This window comes from Phasianus colchicus, chromosome 5, assembly GCF_987193195.1.
Source record: "Phasianus colchicus chromosome 5, bPhaCol1.hap1.1, whole genome shotgun sequence".
In the NCBI taxonomy this organism is placed as follows: domain Eukaryota; kingdom Metazoa; phylum Chordata; class Aves; order Galliformes; family Phasianidae; genus Phasianus; species Phasianus colchicus.
Window position 1 is genome coordinate 13,276,063 of NC_143440.1, and position 20,598 is coordinate 13,296,660.

General features: G+C 40.8%; 2 protein-coding genes across 9 annotated transcripts in view; one reads left to right on the top strand and one right to left on the bottom strand.

The window, feature by feature from the left end:
* TPH1 (tryptophan hydroxylase 1) overlaps positions 1-20,598 on the bottom strand; it is a 282,192-nt gene that overhangs the window by 67,652 nt on the left and 193,942 nt on the right. The window lies entirely within an intron of this gene.
* Positions 1-20,598, top strand: part of KCNC1 (potassium voltage-gated channel subfamily C member 1) — a 116,312-nt gene that overhangs the window by 49,335 nt on the left and 46,379 nt on the right. The gene's annotated exons all lie outside the window — the stretch shown is intronic.

Genomic DNA, 20,598 nt, shown 5'->3' on the forward strand with positions numbered 1-20,598 from the left:
ACAGCAACTTATCTGAGCACTCAGTAGATTCTGGGACAGAAAGTGAAAGAGGAGAAGCCTTTTGCCCTGGTTTAAATTATTGTGATAGATTATGAAAGTGAAGTTAGGTTGATTTTAACACCGGGGAAGCTGTTCTTTCATTACTCAGTCTGCAGATAGTATAAAAAATTTCAGCTGTTGTTCATCCAGATGCCTCATTATCTAAATAAAACAATTCTGTTCAAAACCATACAGTATAGACCCACAGTAGGTCAAAGTATCATACTGAAGTCACAGACAATAGAAAAGGGGAAAGACAGGAAGGAGGTGAAAGTACTCAAAACCTGTGCTGGAGACTGATGTAGTTGTTCTTTGAGCACCTTTATCTTATTATAGGATCTATTTCCCACAAACATACAAGTAATTTTATAAAATTAAGTGGAAAAAATCATGTTACCATAGGCCTATGTTATATTGATGTGTTTTTTTGGAGGTTGCGTTTTTGTGATTTTTTTTGTGGGTTTTTGTTGCTTTTTTTTTTTTTTTTTTTCCTTCAAAGAATATCTAGAACCAGCCCAAGAAAGATGGGTAGTTCTATGGAGATACCTGTTATTCTTTATTATAATAGCCTTCTTTCCTAGTATTCAATATGCAAACAAACAAACAACCTTAAGATGCTTGTGAACGCTTATACTTACTGATTGTTATTGATTCTCCTTTATGATGAAATGGAAGGAAGCCACATTCCAATGAGCATTATAGAAACTGTCCACGTATAAGAAGTGATGACAGCACAATCACAAATTTTGGCCATAGTTCCCTTCTTGCTAGAAGGAAGCCTTGTGCTCTTTCTGAAATTCTGTTGCCAAAAGCAGACCTAAACTATTCTCTTCAGCTGATCTTAATTTACAGGAGCATTTGTCCTAAAAGCTGAAAGTGCTGAAAACTAGAAAGGTCTGGACTGTATTTTTGAGGGATGATATAGTATATCATGAAAGTGTAACAAAGATCTTTAGATGTAAACAACTTCTCAGTATGCAATTCATCAACACGTAATAGAGATTTCCCCTTGCTATTCTCCCACTTTGCAGTTGACCTTATTTAGGGCACAAACCTACCTTTCCTGAGAGACACGGCTGAGGCATTTTATTGCCATGACAATCTCAATAGCTTCTGCTTTCAGTGCTAACAGTGTCTCCTCCAGGTCCCTGAGATGACAGGTACAGTTCTGAGTATAGTATGGTAGAAGACACAGACTATATCTAGAGTTTACAGTCTTGCTAGGACTGTCAAAAGCTACAAAAAAAAATGGAAGTATTATGAATCATATTTTACCTATAACTACCAAAAAAGACTAAGTGAGACACCTCCAGAAGGAACTTTGTTGCAGAGCTGTGGAAAAACTTTGACATCGTTAGAGACTTGGCCAAGCACTTTGACTGAATCTGGGTACTTACTACATTAAAGGCTTTTGCAGGGAAGTGGATCTGGGAGTGAGGAGGAGCGTAGCATGGAAAGGACATTGTACATTTTATACATTGTCTCATGAGCCCTAAGCTAAGGCAATTTATGACAGCCTTATGGGGCATTATGGCACCTAAGCATAGGTTATAGCAGTTAAAAAAAAAAAAAAAACACTGTGGAATTCTATGTAGCAGAGATCTGTCTCATGTTTAAGAGGGAACAGAGAGCTTTTTAGAAGGTTTTGACATCTTAGAAATATTTATTTGATCCAAAGAAAAATACAGAAGGTAAATGATCACAATTCCAGATTTATCTAACAGTGGTTGCATTTGGAACATTGCTAAGTTTCTCAGGTATGTAGAAGCAGATGTGCAGGCATTGATATAAATAAATCTCTACGTATTTCAAGGAGACGTAATTCAAGGATCTCATCATTAAATCACAAGACCATGAGCCAGAAAATCTATTTCCACTTGAACCACATATTTAACATGTGAGAATGAGAGACAAAATACATCAGTAAATATATGTCTTTTCACAGTTAAGTATCCAATCTTTGGCAACTCTAAACAAATGGACCACATATTGGACTTATTTCTGTCTTTAGACTTCCAGTATTTAAAAAAATACAAAATAACTTCTGGAAATTGTACCTTCCTTGTGCCTCAGTATCTTCCCTGAGTAGATGTGTAACCCAGGAGAAGAAGGAAAAGGGATGACTTCAAGTTTGTTTCCTTGTTGAAAGAACCCACTGTCAGCATTCTAGGAATAATGTTCATTACCAAGGTCACTGCAGTCATTCTGGAGACCAAACAAGTCAAATTTCTGTGAAGCAAAATGGCTTTTGAAACACATCCTCCCTGTGCATATACTGACAATGATACCATATAAGGACTTCAAAATCTATTCCAAACTGTAAGAATTAAACTGGCAAGTTAAGATGAAAGCTATCAATGCTAGCTTGAATTGTTCACGTAGAATGTAACATGCCTTCTAAAACATGAAGGTTACATATTTTCTATCAAATTCAGCGTGGCACGTGTCTCCTAATTAGAAAGGCATTTAGGTATTGTCAGCACCAGCTTTACATTACATGTTCTGAAATGTTTAGCAGAGTGTTAACTAGGTGTTGAAAGCCAGGTGAAATCACAGCACTGCTGAACCTTAAATTAATCAGCAGGGGCAGCTTTTGCTGCAGTGCTTGCTCAGAGCAGGGGGAAGGCGGGCAAGGCTGACCGGGAGAGCTGAGGGAAAGCAACACTAGGATTAGCAGACCCAGGGAACTGGCACAAAAGACCAGAAGGAGCCCAGGAAAGTATAAGGAAGGGAAGAGGATAACAAATAATGGGTATTTGTACCTCTGTGCAAGAAAGAGCCCAAGTTCTAGAATAAGAAGAGTGAGAGAGGGGAAAAAAACCTTTCTCCATTAAAACACATTGGTGTGACTTGAAGATACCCCACGCACTGGATCAATGTTAAAACTGCCATGTATGACAGCTAAAAATTAGAAAAACAATGTAAGGATTACTTCAGTCAGAAAAGGAAGCACCACAACAATGCTGACTCTCCTACCTTTGGTTTCATAGCAAAAGAACCATTCTGATTTTCAATGGAAAACATACATAGAAGTAATATATACTTTTCAGCAAAATCTTCAATGTGTTTCAATGAAAATAAATTTTAAAAATGCTTAAAAACAAATAAGGAGTTTTCCAAAGTTAAAAAAAAAAAAGTGCTTAAATTTTCAAAATGGAATCTGCATTAAAAAAAAAATCTCCTATTGGTCAAATATTGTAAAAAATACATCTGTGGAGGTAGACAACACACTACCAGGGAGGATAGCTTCATAATGTGAACAATGAATTTAAACAAGTACTAAAAAGAGAATTACATCTAAAATGATTTGCACCGGTCCCTTGTTGGCATACTGAAGTGAGGTGCATTGCTTCTGCCTTATCAGCAGCTGAAATGCTTTGCCCACAAGCTGGAAAAGTCTTTATTTGTTGTGTGTGCTCAGTATGACAATCCAAAGCGAGGTGAACCTCAAATTTTTGCAAGTGCTACACATATTCCTTCTGTCAGCTGGGTGTCTCATTTTGCTGTACATAAAATGCAGTGCACTGGTCTTGGTCTTTTATGCATACTACAGTGCAGTGATTTTATAGATAGTTTTCTACTATACGAGCATTTTGCTAGAATGGAAAGGCCTGCCATGCAGCATTGCTGGTCGATTTTCAGTGACATGTATGGTTGGCAACAATGTGAAGTGAAGAATTTAATTTCTGGTGCTGATCGTACATGTTCCTTTATTGTTTAAATATACCAGACTCATTTTTTACATGTAAAAATAGTATCTCTGCTTGCTTGGGAGCTGAAAATGCAAACGAAGAGCTGAACAGTCAAGTCCTCGTTCTGCCTGAGCAAGCGTCAGTTTTGGGAATGTTCGTATTCCCCTGCAACAGCTTTAGGCAACTGAATATGAAAATCCGCTCCTAAAATGGAACAGATTTGCTAATTATGTGAAAAGGGTTACTATAAATATAGGAGAGAAGAAGAGTTTAAGTCCAAAATGTGTTCTGTAGATAAGTAATTGCTCAGTTCTGCCCTTATCAACCTGAGGAAGCTTTTAATGCTGAGATGGAATATCAGAACTGGTTGGATAGAACAAAAATAAACACAAAACTAATCAGAAAACATACTTTGCATTCTTCATCCACTCTCTAGTAGCAGCTGTTTTGAGATATTGCTATAAGGATGATCCCACTGCAATTCTGGCTTTTGAAAGCCTTCCAAATCCTGTAAAATGTATTAATTTGCAACACTGATATGAATAGCATAGACAAATGAAAGCAATTACTTTTTCCTCTTCATTCTGATTTGTTATCTCTGTTTAATACAGATAGTCCATGCCAAACATCTAGCAGTGATACTTTCAGGATCTGGTTTAAAGGTTTTTTGTGTTCATTTTTTTTTGTTTGGCTTTTTTTTCTTTGATATTTTAAATATTTAGTTATTTTTAGGCTTTAAATAATAAGTGAGGAAAATGGAACAGTCTTACTACGTAATAAAATAGATGACTGATTCCCTTCAGTTCTCCCTCAAGTACCTCAGCTTTGGAGGCCTTTGTTAAGCTAGCTTTTGGAATTAAAAAAAAAAAAGACAAGAGTGGGAAGGAATGGGAGGGAAGATCATTTTCCCAACTACTGCACAATCTGCTATCATCAGCAGATCTCCACAAAAGTCTGAGGAGAAGGAGAAATTACTGCAAATCATAACGGAGAAACATTTTTAGAAAGTTGCAGAAAGCCTCGGTGCAGAATTCCTGGGCCAAGCCAGAGGTTGCCCAGTCTGTGTTTTTTTCTTCCATTGATTAAACATGATCAAGAAGAAGGAGGCCCTTCTGTCTGTCCTGAAGACAAAACACAAACAGCAGCAGCTGCCAGGATTTAGGGGACAAAGGGAAATGGCATCACCATCTCCTCCTGCTGCTGGCACTCAGAATACTCTCAGAGCTGGCCAAAACCCTGGCCAAGCCCAGACCACCCCACTGCAAATTGCTAATGCTCAGTGAAAGGCTACAGGAAACATTTGAAATCTGCAGAAGTCCTGTTAATATAGCTCCATCTCCTAAGGATGTCAGTGAGCTCAGTGCAGAAAGGAAGGGGCAGAAACAAAGTCCCTCCTCACAGGGACAAGGTCACAGAGGCTACACACCAGAGCTCCGTGGTTTGGCATCCCATCCCAAAGCAATGAGATCTCTCCTCTTTGGGAAGCACCTGGAAAATCCCAAGAAAGGCTAGTGGCCAGATTTTGAAATAATAGAAGACAGAACCATTTTCTAATAAACAAAAGTGAAGGGATTGAGAAAAGGACTGCCATAAGGAAGAACTAGAGGAAGGCAAGGGAATGGCAAGCTTGGAGGGTTCTCTCTAACATCCCAGAGTAGCAGGCTTCTGCTTTTATAGAATCATTTGAGTTGGAAGGGACCCTTAAAGGCTATCTAGTCCAAGCCCCTTGCAATGAACAGGAACACCTACAGCTACATCAGGTGCTCAGACCCCATCCAGCCTCACCTTGAGTGTCTCCAAGGATGAGACTTCCACTCTCTCTCTGTTTTGCTGCTTCTTTTCTTCTACCTTCTGAAGCAGTCACGTTAGCTAGGATACAATTTGGATACTAATTGATTTTCACCCTTGCGATGCACAATTTGTTAAGATAAAGGATGTCAGGGGAGAGAATTCTCCTTGACGAGGCTAAAACGCTTGAGAGATTACTGCCATCACAGCTACATGTACCAGTACTTTGTAAAAACAAATAGATTGGTGACCTGAAGCCAAGCTTGCTCAGCACAGAGTCCCCAGCCTTGCTGCCAGTTTTTAAAACAAAAGACAGGATCCAAAAGCCCAAATGGCTTTGGATCACACCCTAAGCCTGCAGCATAGCTTATGTCCCTGGCATTGTTGAAGCAGCATGTGAAAGCAAGGCTTCCAACTGCCCTGGATCAAAACTCAACCAAATGGCAGAAAGGGAAGGGGCAGTCCAGGACAGGAAAACCTGACAGATGCAAGCCAGTTGGGAGTGCTGCTCTCAACAGGCACAGCAAGGGGACAGGAAAGAAGGGACCATGAGCCAGGGGCGGACAGGATGGCATGAAAAATATAAATAGTTCTGTCACATATTGTGTACAGGGATTAGAGTTTGCTCCTGACAGTGGTTTTATGGAGGTTTTGTTGGGTTTTTTTTGTTTGTTTGTTTGTTTTGGCCTCCTTTTATTATTATTTTTTAAATGCATACATCACATTACCCCAAACTGACAACTCAAGTCAACCGTTATGGCAGAGCAGCAACCCTGCAGATCCCCTTCTGCGCATTCTGCTTGCCTGGGCACCCTGATGCCTCCTTCCTGACAGCTCTGGAGACCTTAAGACACTCTCCCTCTAATGCACGGACATAGCTCCCAGGAATGCTGATCGTCACCACTACCCAGGCTAATCGAGCTTCTTTTTTCCAGTCCCCAGCAGGTGTCCTTTCAAGGGAAACCCATGTTGGTAGGTCACGAGTCTCTCACTGCGTACCACAGAGGATGTCTGATGTTTGCCTGCTATTGCTGCTCCTGGCCCACTTTTCCTCACAGACCCTTAAGAAAATGACATCCGAGAAGTAGCTGTTCGTAATCTGCCACAGAAGGCAAGAGAAGGTATAGAGGAATAAAATGAATGATTGGCTTCTCAAATTAGACTCCAGTAATTATTTCTAAAGACCTGAATCCATTTGTATCTTATAAAGGGATACAGAGTCAGCTTTTTGCAAGGAATCCTTGGAAATTGCAGGTCTCATTCCATTCGCTCGGGAAGTGTGCTGGGTTCCCCCTGTACTTTGGTTCACTTAAGAAAATCCTAGCTCCTGCAGATAACACCCTCAAATCTGTATTCTATTTCTGGCACTGTCACCACCTGTAAATTTGGACAAAGTCAGAATTTTCTGAATGACTCATCCCTAACAACTGGGAGCAGCAAAACCCGAGCTCCCATTGCAGTAGAAAAGCCAAGAGTACCCCCTAGTGTTCTGGGTACAACCTTAAAGTTTGGCCAGATTCAAATTGGAGACGAGCTCTTTTTATGCAGGCTTTCATCTTCCTCTGACAGAGGACAGTTGCACTGCAACAAGTATCCGAACATGCCTCCAAAGCTTCACATTACTATGGTTTAATCATTAATATCCACTTTTATGATTTAAATTAACTCCAGCGGATTTATACCACCGAACCCTTCTTTGCATTGGCAACGGATTAAGGGCACTCCCTGTCACCTAGAGCTGCTCAGATGACATTCAAAACTCATTAGGGTACAGTAAGTCAATAGCTTTTGATGCACTACAGATCTCCTATGAGAGTTGTGTGCCTTAATTAATCTGTCAAGTGCTTCAAAATCCATGGAGAGGAGGCAGAGTATAACGCAAGAGATTATAATTTATAACTCTCCCTCCTTTCTGCACAAAAAGGCACATTATCTCAGATTAAATCCTACTTTAACGACAACAAGGTTATAACAATTGTGTAACTTCTGTTAACTGAAAGCAGTCCAGACGCCTGGCCTCCTTGCTCTGGCAGGTCAGCAGACCTGCAGGTTCTGCCATTAACCTCCTGCTGTGCAAGCATGCCTCCTCTTGGAACTCCTCTGGGCTTTTATTTCTCTTTCAGCTCATTTCAGCTGGAAATGGTTTGTCAGGGTTTGTGGCCATGTGCATCTAATAACAGTGATTACTTAATCAATAACAAAGGAAATCTGCCCTTGATATTAGCAATAGTCTTGATGTACTTTGTCTTAATTTCTTTTCTGGAAAAACTGGAGGACAAGTTTAATTTAAATCCAGGGAGGCACACATGGAGTGCAGCACCTTGCAGTATACATGCAGCTGATACCATGCTTGAGCAGTCTAATCAACGGGGCACTTGTAGTAGCCCATTTATCAAGACTATATTCTAGCAGATGATGTAAATTTAAAGATTAAACATAAAACCTTAAAAAGGCAACTAGTAGCAGGTGCTTATGGTGCAAAAAAAAAGTAATGAAAGCTCATCACCTAAACTTCATGCCATATTGAAAAATACCTTCCTGTAGCAAGGCAAGCACATTAATAATGCAGCAGCACTAGCTGAGGAAAATGGCTGGTTTATAAAAGCAATTCCAACTCTAAGGGTCCAGGAAATGGAATCTCAACAGGATAAGCAACACTTACAGGCTCCTGCTAAGATGACTCCTCCTGCAAGCCAGAAAATAACTTACAAAGAGTTCACAGTTTGCACTTCTGCAGTACTTTGTGCATGTTTCAAGAGTCAGTTTGGAGGAAGAAACATTGCAATTACAGAAACCCTGTAAATTATGCAGGCAAGGGCCCACAAGATGCCCATTGTGAGTCTTTCAGAGCTTCTACATTTACAAGAGGTGACATTAACACAAAGCTCAGGGTGGTTTTCGCTACAGACACTCTAAGGCATGCTGACACTTGAATTTCTGTGATTTCTGCAAATACTGATCTTTGAGATGTTAACTTTTTGGGATAGCCATTTTTGCAGCTTTTCTGGGATAGTACATAGTCCAAAGAGGTTTTGTGATTATTAAGTTATCTAGTTGTCGATGCTTAAGGCTCTAAATCAGTTCATCGATACCCACTTAAATCCACGTAAATTGCTTTGAGCACAGGAAGCACTGAGATGCTGAGCAGCTTTACTGTGTGATACTTTATTATGCTCTTGAAGCGTCTCAGCAGCCCGCAAAGAGGCAGAAAGGATGAAAGCTCTGTTGGTTATTTTTGTTTGTTTGTTTTCTTAATAGACTGCATAAAAACTGTTTACACTTCACATTGTACACAAAAACTCCCAGAAAAATAAAATCTCCATCCCTACACATCCTCAAGTAAAACTAACCACTCCATCATACTATTGTGCCACCTAAACAGCCTGCTATGGGTGCACCACACCATAATTAACTGCAGAAAAATGAGAAGGAAGAGAAAATCAGTGCAAACATGGAAGACCTCTCACTACACCTACCAGGTGGCAATTTGTTTACTGTGGATTTCTTAGCATGCTAGATCACTTTATTTTTACTACTCCATAATTTGCTGAGTTCACTTCCCATTTTATTTGGCTTGCTCACTGCCTTATTACATGTGAAGAGACTTTTTTTTTTTTTGTGTTGTGTTGTCACACACCCTATAGCTTAGCAGCAGAAAGCAGCTTCTCAAAGAGCAATGTGAGCATGGCATGTGGGCCATTGGACGTACACACCACAGTGCCTGAATGCATTTGTCATGGTTCAGAATTACACAGCCCTAACCAAAACACACTCCAGCCACTGTGCTTATTTTCCTGTCAAGAAGCTGAACTGCAAATAAACACAAAACTCTCGTAAAAAGATAATTCAGCCTTCCTAGCTATACAAAAAACAGAAGAGCAAATAGGATAAGTCCCATCACTTACCTACACTCCAGTTCACCTGTGTATACCCACTGCTCTACAGCACGTTCACAGGTAGCCCACCTTCTTCTGCTGCCCCACTACCATATGCTGCACAGATATCACCACTTAAATTGTGCACTCAGCCCCTCTCTGCACTCCCTTGCTGAACTCTGCTTCACTGGAAATTCTGCTGCAGCTTCAAGGAAAATTAAGGAGAGCATTTTTGTCAAATAAGCTAATACAGAACTTTTCACATCATTGTGCAACATCAGTGTGCCATGTCAACAACTCCCTTAAGGTGGATGGGAGAAGGTGGATGGTGTCAAGTAGAAGGCATTCAGTATGAGAGGGTGGGGATCAGGTGGGAGGAGGCTGAACCTCTTTGTTGAGAACTAGAGTCTGAGGATTGTTGAGGGCTGCTGCTTCCACTGTCAAGTATTCATTTTTGTGCATACAACTTGCAGCTGTTCTGGTAATGTTCCAATGACCCCTCCTCCCCACCATCTCCAATTCCAATTTAGCAAGGATTGACAAAGCTGCAGCATGCTGGAAAAACACAGGACTGCTCCATACAGTGACAAAGGGTGACTTTCATCAGACTGGGTGGGAGATCAGTGCAGGTTGTTCTCCTGATGCTTCATAAGTAAAAAGGTATACATGAGCTCAGAGAGCTATTATGCCTGGATATTTCTGCTAGTTTCTTGAAATGATCAGCACGCAGGCAAAGAATTAGCAATGATGTTTCTGCCTTTTGCCACCTGCTGTCAAATGCTCTCATTTTGGCTAGGAAGAAAATAATACCAACTGTAACCTAATAACGGAATAACAATAATATTAATAACAAAAATAATAGAGGAAAAAGCCTTGGACTTTGCATGCATAACCATACTTACTGCACTGACACTATAACCCTGCTCTTGCAGGGCTTGTGTTCTTGAGAACATGTAGTTGAGCATAAAATGAAGGGTGACAGAGGAAGATACAGGTATCTTTACTGCACAGACTTATGAACATACACAAGCCAATATTTGAAGCTGAAGCCAATAATGTCAACTTGATATATGAATTTTGACGTGAGATTTGCTTAGCACTTACTGTATATGTATTTTTGCTTTAACTCAGCCTCTTTCTCTCCCAACAAAAAATAAAATAAATAAACAAGTGCCAATCTCTCACCTCCCTCCTACCGGGAACTGGCTGCTTTCCTCCATCACTGGCACCAGCCAGCCTTGAGCGTGCCCAGGAATCTCACTGCCTGCATCGCTGATGGTATTTCTTGGCAGTCCCTCATAAGTATGGGACATCATGTTCTGCCCTCAGGAGACCCACACCACTTGAGTCAGGAACCTAGTTTAGTTTAAAGGATAGGTATTCCCCTGCATGAGGGACCAGTATTTTGGGCTACATTAATTCGGGTGCACATCCTCTGGCAAAATATGGGGACAAAGCAGTGGAGAGGGGGAGAAAGCTTTATTTATGTTCTCATCCAGGTGTTTTACAGGTGCTCTTCAGAAGAGAAGGAACTGATCAAACTGCTAGGTTTGGGTAGTGGTTTAGAAGGATATTTCTGTTATCTCATTTTCTAACTCACAGTAATAAGAAACAACATCCACTAGTTCTGTCCTCACAGGATATCAAACTTTCATTTCAGCAGGTCTCTAGTGTTCTCTGTTGTATTCGCAGATGCAAGAGCACTGGCTCTATTATGGAGCACAGGTTTATCCCAGATGAAATGCCCAACCTTCTCATTCATCACCTACATGCACCCAATACATCAGACAAAGACGTTTCTCCATCAAACCCAGCAATTCAGATTTTTGGTATCACTTCAGCACCTGCTATGAAACATAGTTGATCCATTATAAGTAGAAAGGGTGAACTTTTCCATCCACCACAAGCTCAAAATCAAATTCATGACAAGAAACTGAGAAAGGAAAAAGCTCTAGACTGAGTTTTTATGAGTCTGGCTTGAAAATGAAAGGTTCACAACTAATCTAGTGACTGCAAACAGCTTTGGACAGATCATGCAATTTACTGCTCCACAGACACCAGAAGCTGAATTTTCCATTCGCTGAAACAAGCCACAGAATATCTACCAATTTCAGCCACAGCATGATTCTGGCATAACTGGATGTTCTCTCTGAAAGAAGGAAAATATGACCAAAGTAATAGTCTTGCAGTTGGAGCACTGAACTTCAGATTCACATGTAGTTCCTTACTCTTTAACAGGGTTCTTAAGACATTTAGGAAAGTTGTTTCAGAGTAAAGTCATCTTCTCTGGGGTGTAAATGAGCAGACAAACTCTATAACCTATGTTCTTCCTTTGACCACTTTAGAAAGAATGGCTTCTTTTCCCAGGTTAAAAAAAAAAAAAAAAAAAAAACATGCATTCTTTTGTAAATATAACTTTCTGTGACAAAGAAGTCTATTATGAATATCTTGATGCTCAAGTTAAAAGGACAGCCTGCCAAGAAAATTGTGATCATCCATTCAGTCTGCAAAGTTCTACTTTTTTCCACTAGACCTGCTCTGTATACCACATACAAGCAGAATTCGTATGAATTTTCCCCAAATAAAAACAGTGAGCAGACTTGAAAAGTACATCACATGCATTACCGTTTGTCCTTGCTCTCCCAGCAGTCTCACTGCTCTGTAATAGCTACTTGGGAATTGATTTCCCAAGGGGCTCATTACCTTCAATTGTGATATTCCTGTTATCTCACTAACCTCCTTTGTTACCACAATTTGGTCTGATACGGACATTGGGGAGATAAAAAAAAAACACACTGTATATAATTTTAAACCTATGGTTGCAAGGCATAGCCTGAATGCAGCCTCAAATGTAATAAAGTACTTGCCCAAAACTGCTGCATTTAGTTATACCGAGGTTTAAAAAAAAAAAAGCAACCCATCAGCTAATGAAAGTCATGCCTCAACCAACTTCATTATTCAACTATGTTATGTTCTTTTAAATAAATTACAAGTCTGAAAATGACATTGGGAAATGAAGCCCATATCATTTACCAGTTTCACTAGTTCTTTAATTAATGAATCAGGGGAAAAATAAGCCGTCAAGCGGTATCCTTAAAGTTGTGGGAAAATGTTCTTGTTTAAAAACAGAATAAGATGGACTACAAACCTTGGTTTTCTTAACAGTCTTAGTTTCAAGTCATGTTGAACAAGGTAAAGCCATTGCTGACTAATGGTTGCATTTTCTTTTGCTGTTGTATTGTTAATGCAGTAATGAATAGAAGTATCATAAGTCATAGTGCTCTGCTATATCAGAAGTTGGCTGGCTCCTGCTCCACATTTAGCACAACTTTCAAAGAAACAGACTTAATGAATGTTTAGTCAAGCCTTAATGCTCACTGCCACCATAGCTTACAAGAATACCAGCTCTCCAGGGACACTTCTGCCATATCTGTGTTCCACGCTAAGTCCAGAGTTGTATTTATTTTGCTCCTATGAAAATGTACATTTCACTAGAGAAAAAAAAAAAACAAACAAAACAGTTTCATCCTTGCTGCAGAGTTCTCCCCATCTACAAGTGGGGAATTAATGCTAGCCTACCTTTTCCGTGAGTCATTTCAAGATATGGGAGAATCTACTTAACACAAAACTACTACTGTTTGCTTGGCTGGTATGGAGGGAGAAGCAGGACACTGACTGTTTCTTCTCTTTTTCCCAACTACCTCTTTCTCTCCTCTTTAAACTAGTTCAGAAACTCACAAATGCAGGTAATGGGACTGAGGCGAGCTCTGCAGCTTGACTCCACTGTGAAAGTAAGTTCCACTGGACTGAGGTTTGGGAGCAGCTCTGTTTGCCAGATCAGAACCTATCTAACCGTGAAACAAGAGAGAAAGTAAAAAGAATCACTAATATAAAAATCAATACACACAGCTATCAAAATTTCAGACTCAATGTATCATATTGGGCTTTTACTCAGGAATCCTGCTGCCTCACTACATCATCTTCCAGGTCCAGAAACCAACAGCAAGAGCCAAACTGTCAGTGCCAGCAGGAAAACGGCCCAATGGCCAGTGGAGTGGCTCCTGCTGCATATGCTGCTCTGAAAAACTGATTTTCAGAGATGATCAGCTAAATACCAAAACCTAACACTAGTCTGAAAAGCTTTCACAAGTAGTAGTAGAAACGTCCCTAATTCACTGGTTTCCAACCATTATGCATTTTTCTATAAGTTTAGTGTAGTTTGGTTGCATTGATGTTCTTATCATACAAAAAAAAAAAAACTATACACCTCACACACACTTTAAAGCAACGAAGTTCATCATGATAGATTAAAAAAAAGCCACTACCTTCTGACACATGGTAGGCAGCCTCATACATCTGAGATCCTATACAGCATTAACATCAAAAACTGCCAGGAGCATACCTTGCGCAGAAGGTTGTTAGCTGCCTGGAAATTAATGTGCCACTTGCAAACAGTAAAGGCATAAAAGTGTCTGATCTAATTCTGTGGTGAAGGGAACAGCTGGAGCAACTGAGGGCAAGGGGTGTGAAGGGAGAGCCAGCTGTGTCCTTCGCTGGGGCACTGCAGAGGAGGAAGGCTGAGGAACAGCTCAGGGCATCCCAGCGAGTGCTGCAGGTGCCACCAGGCACAAACCTGGCTGCAGGCAATCTCTGTAATTTCAGTGGCATGTTCTAGGTTATTACATGAAACATAGCTTGTGAATTAGGGTGAAGATTTTATTTTAATATACTTTCTATATTGACAATCTCTTTCCAAGCCAGTTATATCCACAGTAATTATATTTCATTTTTTTGTTGTTGTTTCCCCAGTGCAGCTGAGCAGGCGGTCATTTCTAGCCTGATCTTGCTAATTTGGGGAGAAGAAACATTACAAGATTTTCTTCCTCAATGCAGCTACCTGCTCCTCTTTTCAGTATTCCTCTTGTTGCTCCCAGTATGTACTAGTTGCCAAGCAGCAGAGCTAATTAATGCAATGTCATGTTTCCTTGTTTTCTTCACTTGCTCCTTCCCTGCTTTATGCACACTGCTCCTTATTTCAGCTTTACAGGATGAAATCCCAGAAAAAGAGAAAGAAAGACTGGCAGCAAGAAACAAGACACTGAAAGCAGAGTCTTGCACTCAACCTATAGAGATACCTCACTCCCTTAAAGAACTTGCTCTTGTGAGTAAAATCACCCCTTATACTTCGGCCACGGAAGAGGTATTAAAACCTCTTGCCAAGCAGCTGGCAGGTTTGTGCTGTGCTGCTGTGCCTAGCCAAACCAGGCAGCTGGAAGCTACAGCAGGAACCTCTCAAGAGACACAGTCGCTGCAGTACTGGTGAAGCTCCTGCTGAGGGCAATTTAGAGAATTCAGTATTTGTGCTGCAGCACGGATTGGAAAAAAGGCTGCCAGATAATCTAACAACAGCTTCTGTCAATCAATTTGCTAGAATAAAAAAGAAGTCTTATTTTAAAGCTACCCACTATGAACCATTTAGACACACCACCTTCTCCCCATTTTGTCTTTCTTTGCTTCCCCACAATAGTAATCATCTTCAGAGTGGGAGAGAACAAAAAGATTTTGTCTTCCAAGACACAGACTAGTTTTGTATCAGCAGTTTATTTTTTCTCCCTTTTAATACAGCAATATATGTCCCTGGTGTTGTAAGAAGAACTTGCTGTCTTCTCAGAAGGCTCCAGTGTATTGCTCTTTTTGAAACAGCAGAAGGACTTCGGAAGAAATATCCCTCTCCTTCCAAACAATCAAGCTCAGAGGAAAAAGGGATCCTACCACACAGAAGCTGACTGCACATTTTAAAATAATATCAAAGAAAGAGAAGGGGTTTAGAAGGTCAAAATAAGGCAGCCATGGCAATGCCAAGCACAGACTGGCTGCACTGCAGACTGAGTTCACCCAAGTATAGTAAAACAAGGCAAGATGTTTTCCAGCTCCCACTGCCACTATACTTCACCACTGCCCAGAGGCTGTATTTTTCCATGTTGTTTTCTATCCCAGCACTTTTGCCAAATGCTATCAAGTTATGGTGAAACAGAGGCTTGATCTGAATTTCTGCTTGTAAGACTGTTGCCTGAAGAATCAACCCAAGCGCCATTTATACCTTAGAAAAATGAGTTAGTGAAATTAATTGTGTCAGGAACAGAAGGAATCCCCAGTATGCCTTCCAGCAGAAGAGCAACAGTTAACCCTCTTTTTCATAACTGCAGACATACCACCTTCCACTACAAGAGGAAGTGGAAAATAAGGCAGGTGTTACAAAAAAAAGGAACACCTCTCTGCATCCCCATCTTTGACCCAATTATCTTCTGTTTTAGCCCTGCCTTAACTGAGCAGCTCACTTACAGGGTTCCCTGCTCTATGGGATCAATGAAAGCAAGCAGTTCCCAAATCTCTTATGCAACAGTGCCAGCTGGCATTTTCAAAGCCCAGAGTGGAAAGTCCAGCCACGTGGCTTCCATTAATTTTGATGAGAGCTGGAAAGAGAAGCTCCCTAGTCCTTGTTGAAAAATATTCAACCTCAGCCAACCAGGAATTCAAGGGCACGACACTAACGAACGCACTGCACAATTCTTCTTGCACCCATGGCCACTGAATCAGTTGAGATGCTCTTTATGTTCAGGCAGCTCAGCTATCTCGATACAGATCCCTGTCTGGCAGGCAGTGGGGAGGGCTGGGGAAGTGCAGCAGATCTGTCAGTTGCAGCAGACAAGAACATCTTGTACTTGAGCTGCTTGTTGAGTAGGTTTGAGAGGCAGACAAACCGGCAGACTAATTAGATTTTTTAACCACAGTATTCAAAAGTAAAATCCTCATAACATGCTAAAAACTTACACATGCCTGTTTGTGATACCAGATCGTCCCCTTCAACCACATTTAAGCTTCAACAGAAATATCAGGGAAAGGGTTAATATTCAAATGAGAAATATTCCAATTTAAACTGAGCTTTGAAGAGATTTCTGCATTCCCCTTCTTTATTTCTTAGGTAATCGTGGCTAAAACCAAAAGATATCTCTGCAGGCTGGAACTAAGGAGACTGCACCAATTCAATATATCCAGCTTTGCTGAGCACTTACTGAAAAGGTAACAGAGCAGTATGCAGTGACCTGAACGGCACTTGACAAAGGAGGGAAAAGCAGAGCAAAACAAAGTGGCACGTAAACAGGAATCAAGGACTGAAAAAAGGTGGTGAGGCTACAAAACATTCCACTCTGGAATTCTGCCTCAAAGGAAGAGATGTTCATCTCACATAATCCCCTAAATAACCCTGGAAAGGCCTTCCAGCTGCAGCAGGAAGTATAAAATACACCTTTTATCACTTCTAGATTTCAAGATTTGTAAGAACAGGGACTCATCTGATTTGCCAGAGACCCAGGTTAAAGCAGCACCTATTAACAGATTTGTTCATCTTTGGTACTAATGGGAGTTTTGTATGCGTGTGAAGAAAAGAATGAACAGGATTTTCTGAGTAAGCAGCAATGACTCACACTAATGGCCATTACACAAGGACACTGAGAGCACTGTAACATCATACTCACAGGAAAGCTTATGTCGCACAGAGAAAATAAGCCAAGCATCTTTAATGGCCATATTAAATCCTATGACATCTGGCTAAATATTTATGGGTTTTTAAAGACATCTTAGTCTAGTCAGTCCCCTACACCTGAAGGAACTGTGGGTGACTGAGCTGAGAAGCCACTGAAGGTTAAGAAAAAGGCAAAGAACAAACCATGGTAGCTTCTGTTTTTAATCTCCCTCCACTTGCTTTTGAGAACTCTCTATGCAAGTTGTTCATATCAGTTCTGTGCTGGTCCATCATGTGATCTTGCAGCATTGCTGACGCCACTGCTCAAACAGCTCAGCTCTTCAATAACTTACAATTGTAGAATCGCAGAATGGCTTGGGTTGGGACCTTAAAGATCGTCTATTTCCAACCACCTGCTGTGGGGCTTGAGCTTATTTGATTTTAGACTGTCAGCTTTTGCATAATTATTGAAACAACACAGCTATAAACACTGCCCACATTTTTGAAGAGAGATAGTTTGCTCCCTTCCCAGTGACCTGCTCACCCCATGTCTCTGAACGAGTCATCTGTGCGGGACAAATACCTCCAAGTTGGCAGATGAGGAACAGCAGTTCATGCAGTCTTGGGCACAGTGTCAAAGCCACACTTCTTCCAGATCTGAGCTGCCTCTGCACACATGCAGCTTTGATGACAACAGGTGCACATCCCAACAGGGCCACCTTCTGCTGGGCATCAGGCAGCATAGAGTATCAGCATAACACTCCACTGAGACAAAAAAAAGCATTGACAGCTCATTCTACTACAAGGGCACTTCTTCCTTTGTGCGCCTGGACAGAGAGCGGAGACAGGACAGAGGGGAGGGCAGTGCACAGCCCTGCTGCACCCACCCTAAGCAGCACTGCAGGGTCAGAAGGCAGCTCCTGGCCTTCCCTGCAGATCTACTCTGGGACACAGGTGTGTGAGCCAGTCCCATCCCCTGCACTGAGTTATGCAGACTCTAAGCACCCACTAACTACCAGATGCTACCACCAGCTATTAGCAAGAACAATCTAACAAGGGGAATTCCAGAATAAACATGACCTATTTTAACAATATGCAAATCGTGACCAAGAAATCATGCACGTTATCTCCAAAATAAAAGTCTATGAGCTAAACAGTGACTACTGGTATTAGGAATACACACCTAGGAGTATGTTTATTTGCATGAATTGTAGTTGATCTTATTTGATAAGAATACAAATGTCCTAATTTAGTTTTAAAAATAAAATCAATTGTAAATTTATTTAGAGAAATTTACCTGCCTGCCTGTTATACATCACTGAGCCTTTATTGATTGTTTGAGATGGAACTCATTCCAAACTGTATTGATTTAATTCATTAGCAAATTTTTAGCAGAACCTACTTGGTAGTTCTAGGCCATTAGTATAGAAGGCTTCATTTAGAGACCGTAGGACTGAAGGGGAGCATTGGCAAGGGCTTCTCCAGTGTAGAAGATTTACAGCCAACAATAATGTGAATTACCTGATTTGGACAGAAGAGTCATTTTCCAAACAAGGAATAAGAAAAAACCAAGAGTGGAAAAAGCCTAAATATATTGATAGGAGTAAAGAAATTCAGTTGGTGAAGATAAGAGCAGAGTGAATAATTCATAAAAAGTACAGTGCATCAGTCATTTTAAAAGACATTTAGGTTTGTGAAATTAAGTGCCTAAAGTAGCTCAACAGTTTACAAAGCACCTTAAAGCCAACAGCCCTGGAGCTGACCTGTGGACCTGCCCAGCCCGGCACCCCATAGCTCACTTCTGTGGCTTCAGCAGGGAAACATCTCAGTACTGCATCAGCTCCTGCTGGAGACAACAGGTGTGCCAAGTGCAGATGTCCTCAGCCACAGGGCCACGTGAAGAGCCAGCGAATGTTTCTGCTGCAAATCATTACCTGACTCAGCCTGTGTGCCACAAGAAAACAAACCACCGTGTACCCAAACAACAGGCGCTCTTTGCATCTCAAACACTTCAAGCACAATCATTCTTTTGTTAAATTCTGGATTTCAAGGCATATGCTTTGAAAGGCATCCCTCAATTTTGCCCCAACCAGAGACCTTATTACTGGTAGCTGCGCAGTCAAAATTAAAACAGTGTACTTGAGAAATATCTGCTGTAACCTCTGAGCCCCCCAGTTACCTTCCTTATAGAACAGAAATAGAATCTACAAAGTATAATGGGTTACACAATGTTACGCAGTATCTTTGTAGCACAGGTAAATGCACAATACTCCAAATAAAGAACGTTTCCCTTGTGACGGAGGACAGCATTCATAAACTAAATTGGTCCTTTAGTGGTGGTTCACATCATACGTGCACATGTGCTTGAATAAACCGAAGACAAGCAAATAGATCACAGCTCATACAACCAGAATGCAGCAAACAGTAAAAGATGAGAGAACCAATCCTATTATCCCCCAAGATGTTCAGCATACTGCAGGACACAAACTAAACAGTTGCATAACACAGCTGGCATACTTCTCAAAACGCTGCAAATTCCTTTCATCTTATGTAGGAAGCTCTGGGTTCAGGCTATGACTTACCTTGTGTTCCTTTTCTAATATTTTCAGTAGCTTAATTTAACCTTGAATACACAAGATATTATTTTAAGTAGAAGCATTTTCTTGTTGCTTATGCAGTGTACCTCAAGTAAGTGTTGAATGGCCTCCTTCCCTCAGAAGCACTAAGCCTTTTACAGTCCCAGCCAAAAAGCCCTGACTATAGAAGTTAATAGAGAGTGGTTCTTAACCCAGCACCAGACAAGACAGTAGCTCTTACAGTAGTTACCTGCAGAGGGCTGTTGGAACATTGGAAAACCTTCTGAACTGCTGCAAGCAGGTCAACCATACCATAAGATTAATCCACAGTGCTGTAATACCCCTAGAAATCTTTTCTCTGCAAGAATTTCACAGCTGCTAACACAGTTGCTAATGCTTAGAGAAGAGTCATTGTGCATACCCCATAGCTGGGTTAGTATCACAGGTTTTATACATTTCTCATCAGTGCTCTTGAAAAGCAGGTGCCTGTGTCAGCTTGGGTTCTGGCTGGTCTCTTCCTGAAGTTCTCTATGGCCGCAGTATATCTTTAATGACTCAATGTCTTAGACAGGCACATTACTCACTGTAGTATTTCAGAGACTGTGGTAGCCTTGTGGGCAAAATCAAGAACCTACTAGAGCTTCAGTGCCAAGCTCAAAATAGTTCTTTTTACGTAGGCAAATTGAAATTCTCAAAGGCATCTTTGAAATATGGTGTGTTGCCTAAGCTAAGAAAAATTATTAGAACATACTGAAAAACAGGAAACTTAGCTAGTGCCATCAAGGTGTATAGCAAAAAAATATTTTCCTTGTTTTTCACCTTTGGAAGCCATAACATCTTAAAGCAAGGGTCTAAACATTATTCAGAGAGTTTGAGGAGACACCCTAGGATACCTAAAACAGACTAAGGTACTTGCTGTTGGGAAAAAAAAAAAAGTCTTTCTCTAAATATCATATATGCATTTATTTGCAAAATGGTAGAACCTTACCACAGAGAAAATGAGCTACTTCCTATGAGAAGTGGGGAAAATGAAATCTGTGAATCAAAGTGCTTGACCACTTGAACAGGTGACAGCATTACAAAGCTGCAAACTAGCATAAAATGGC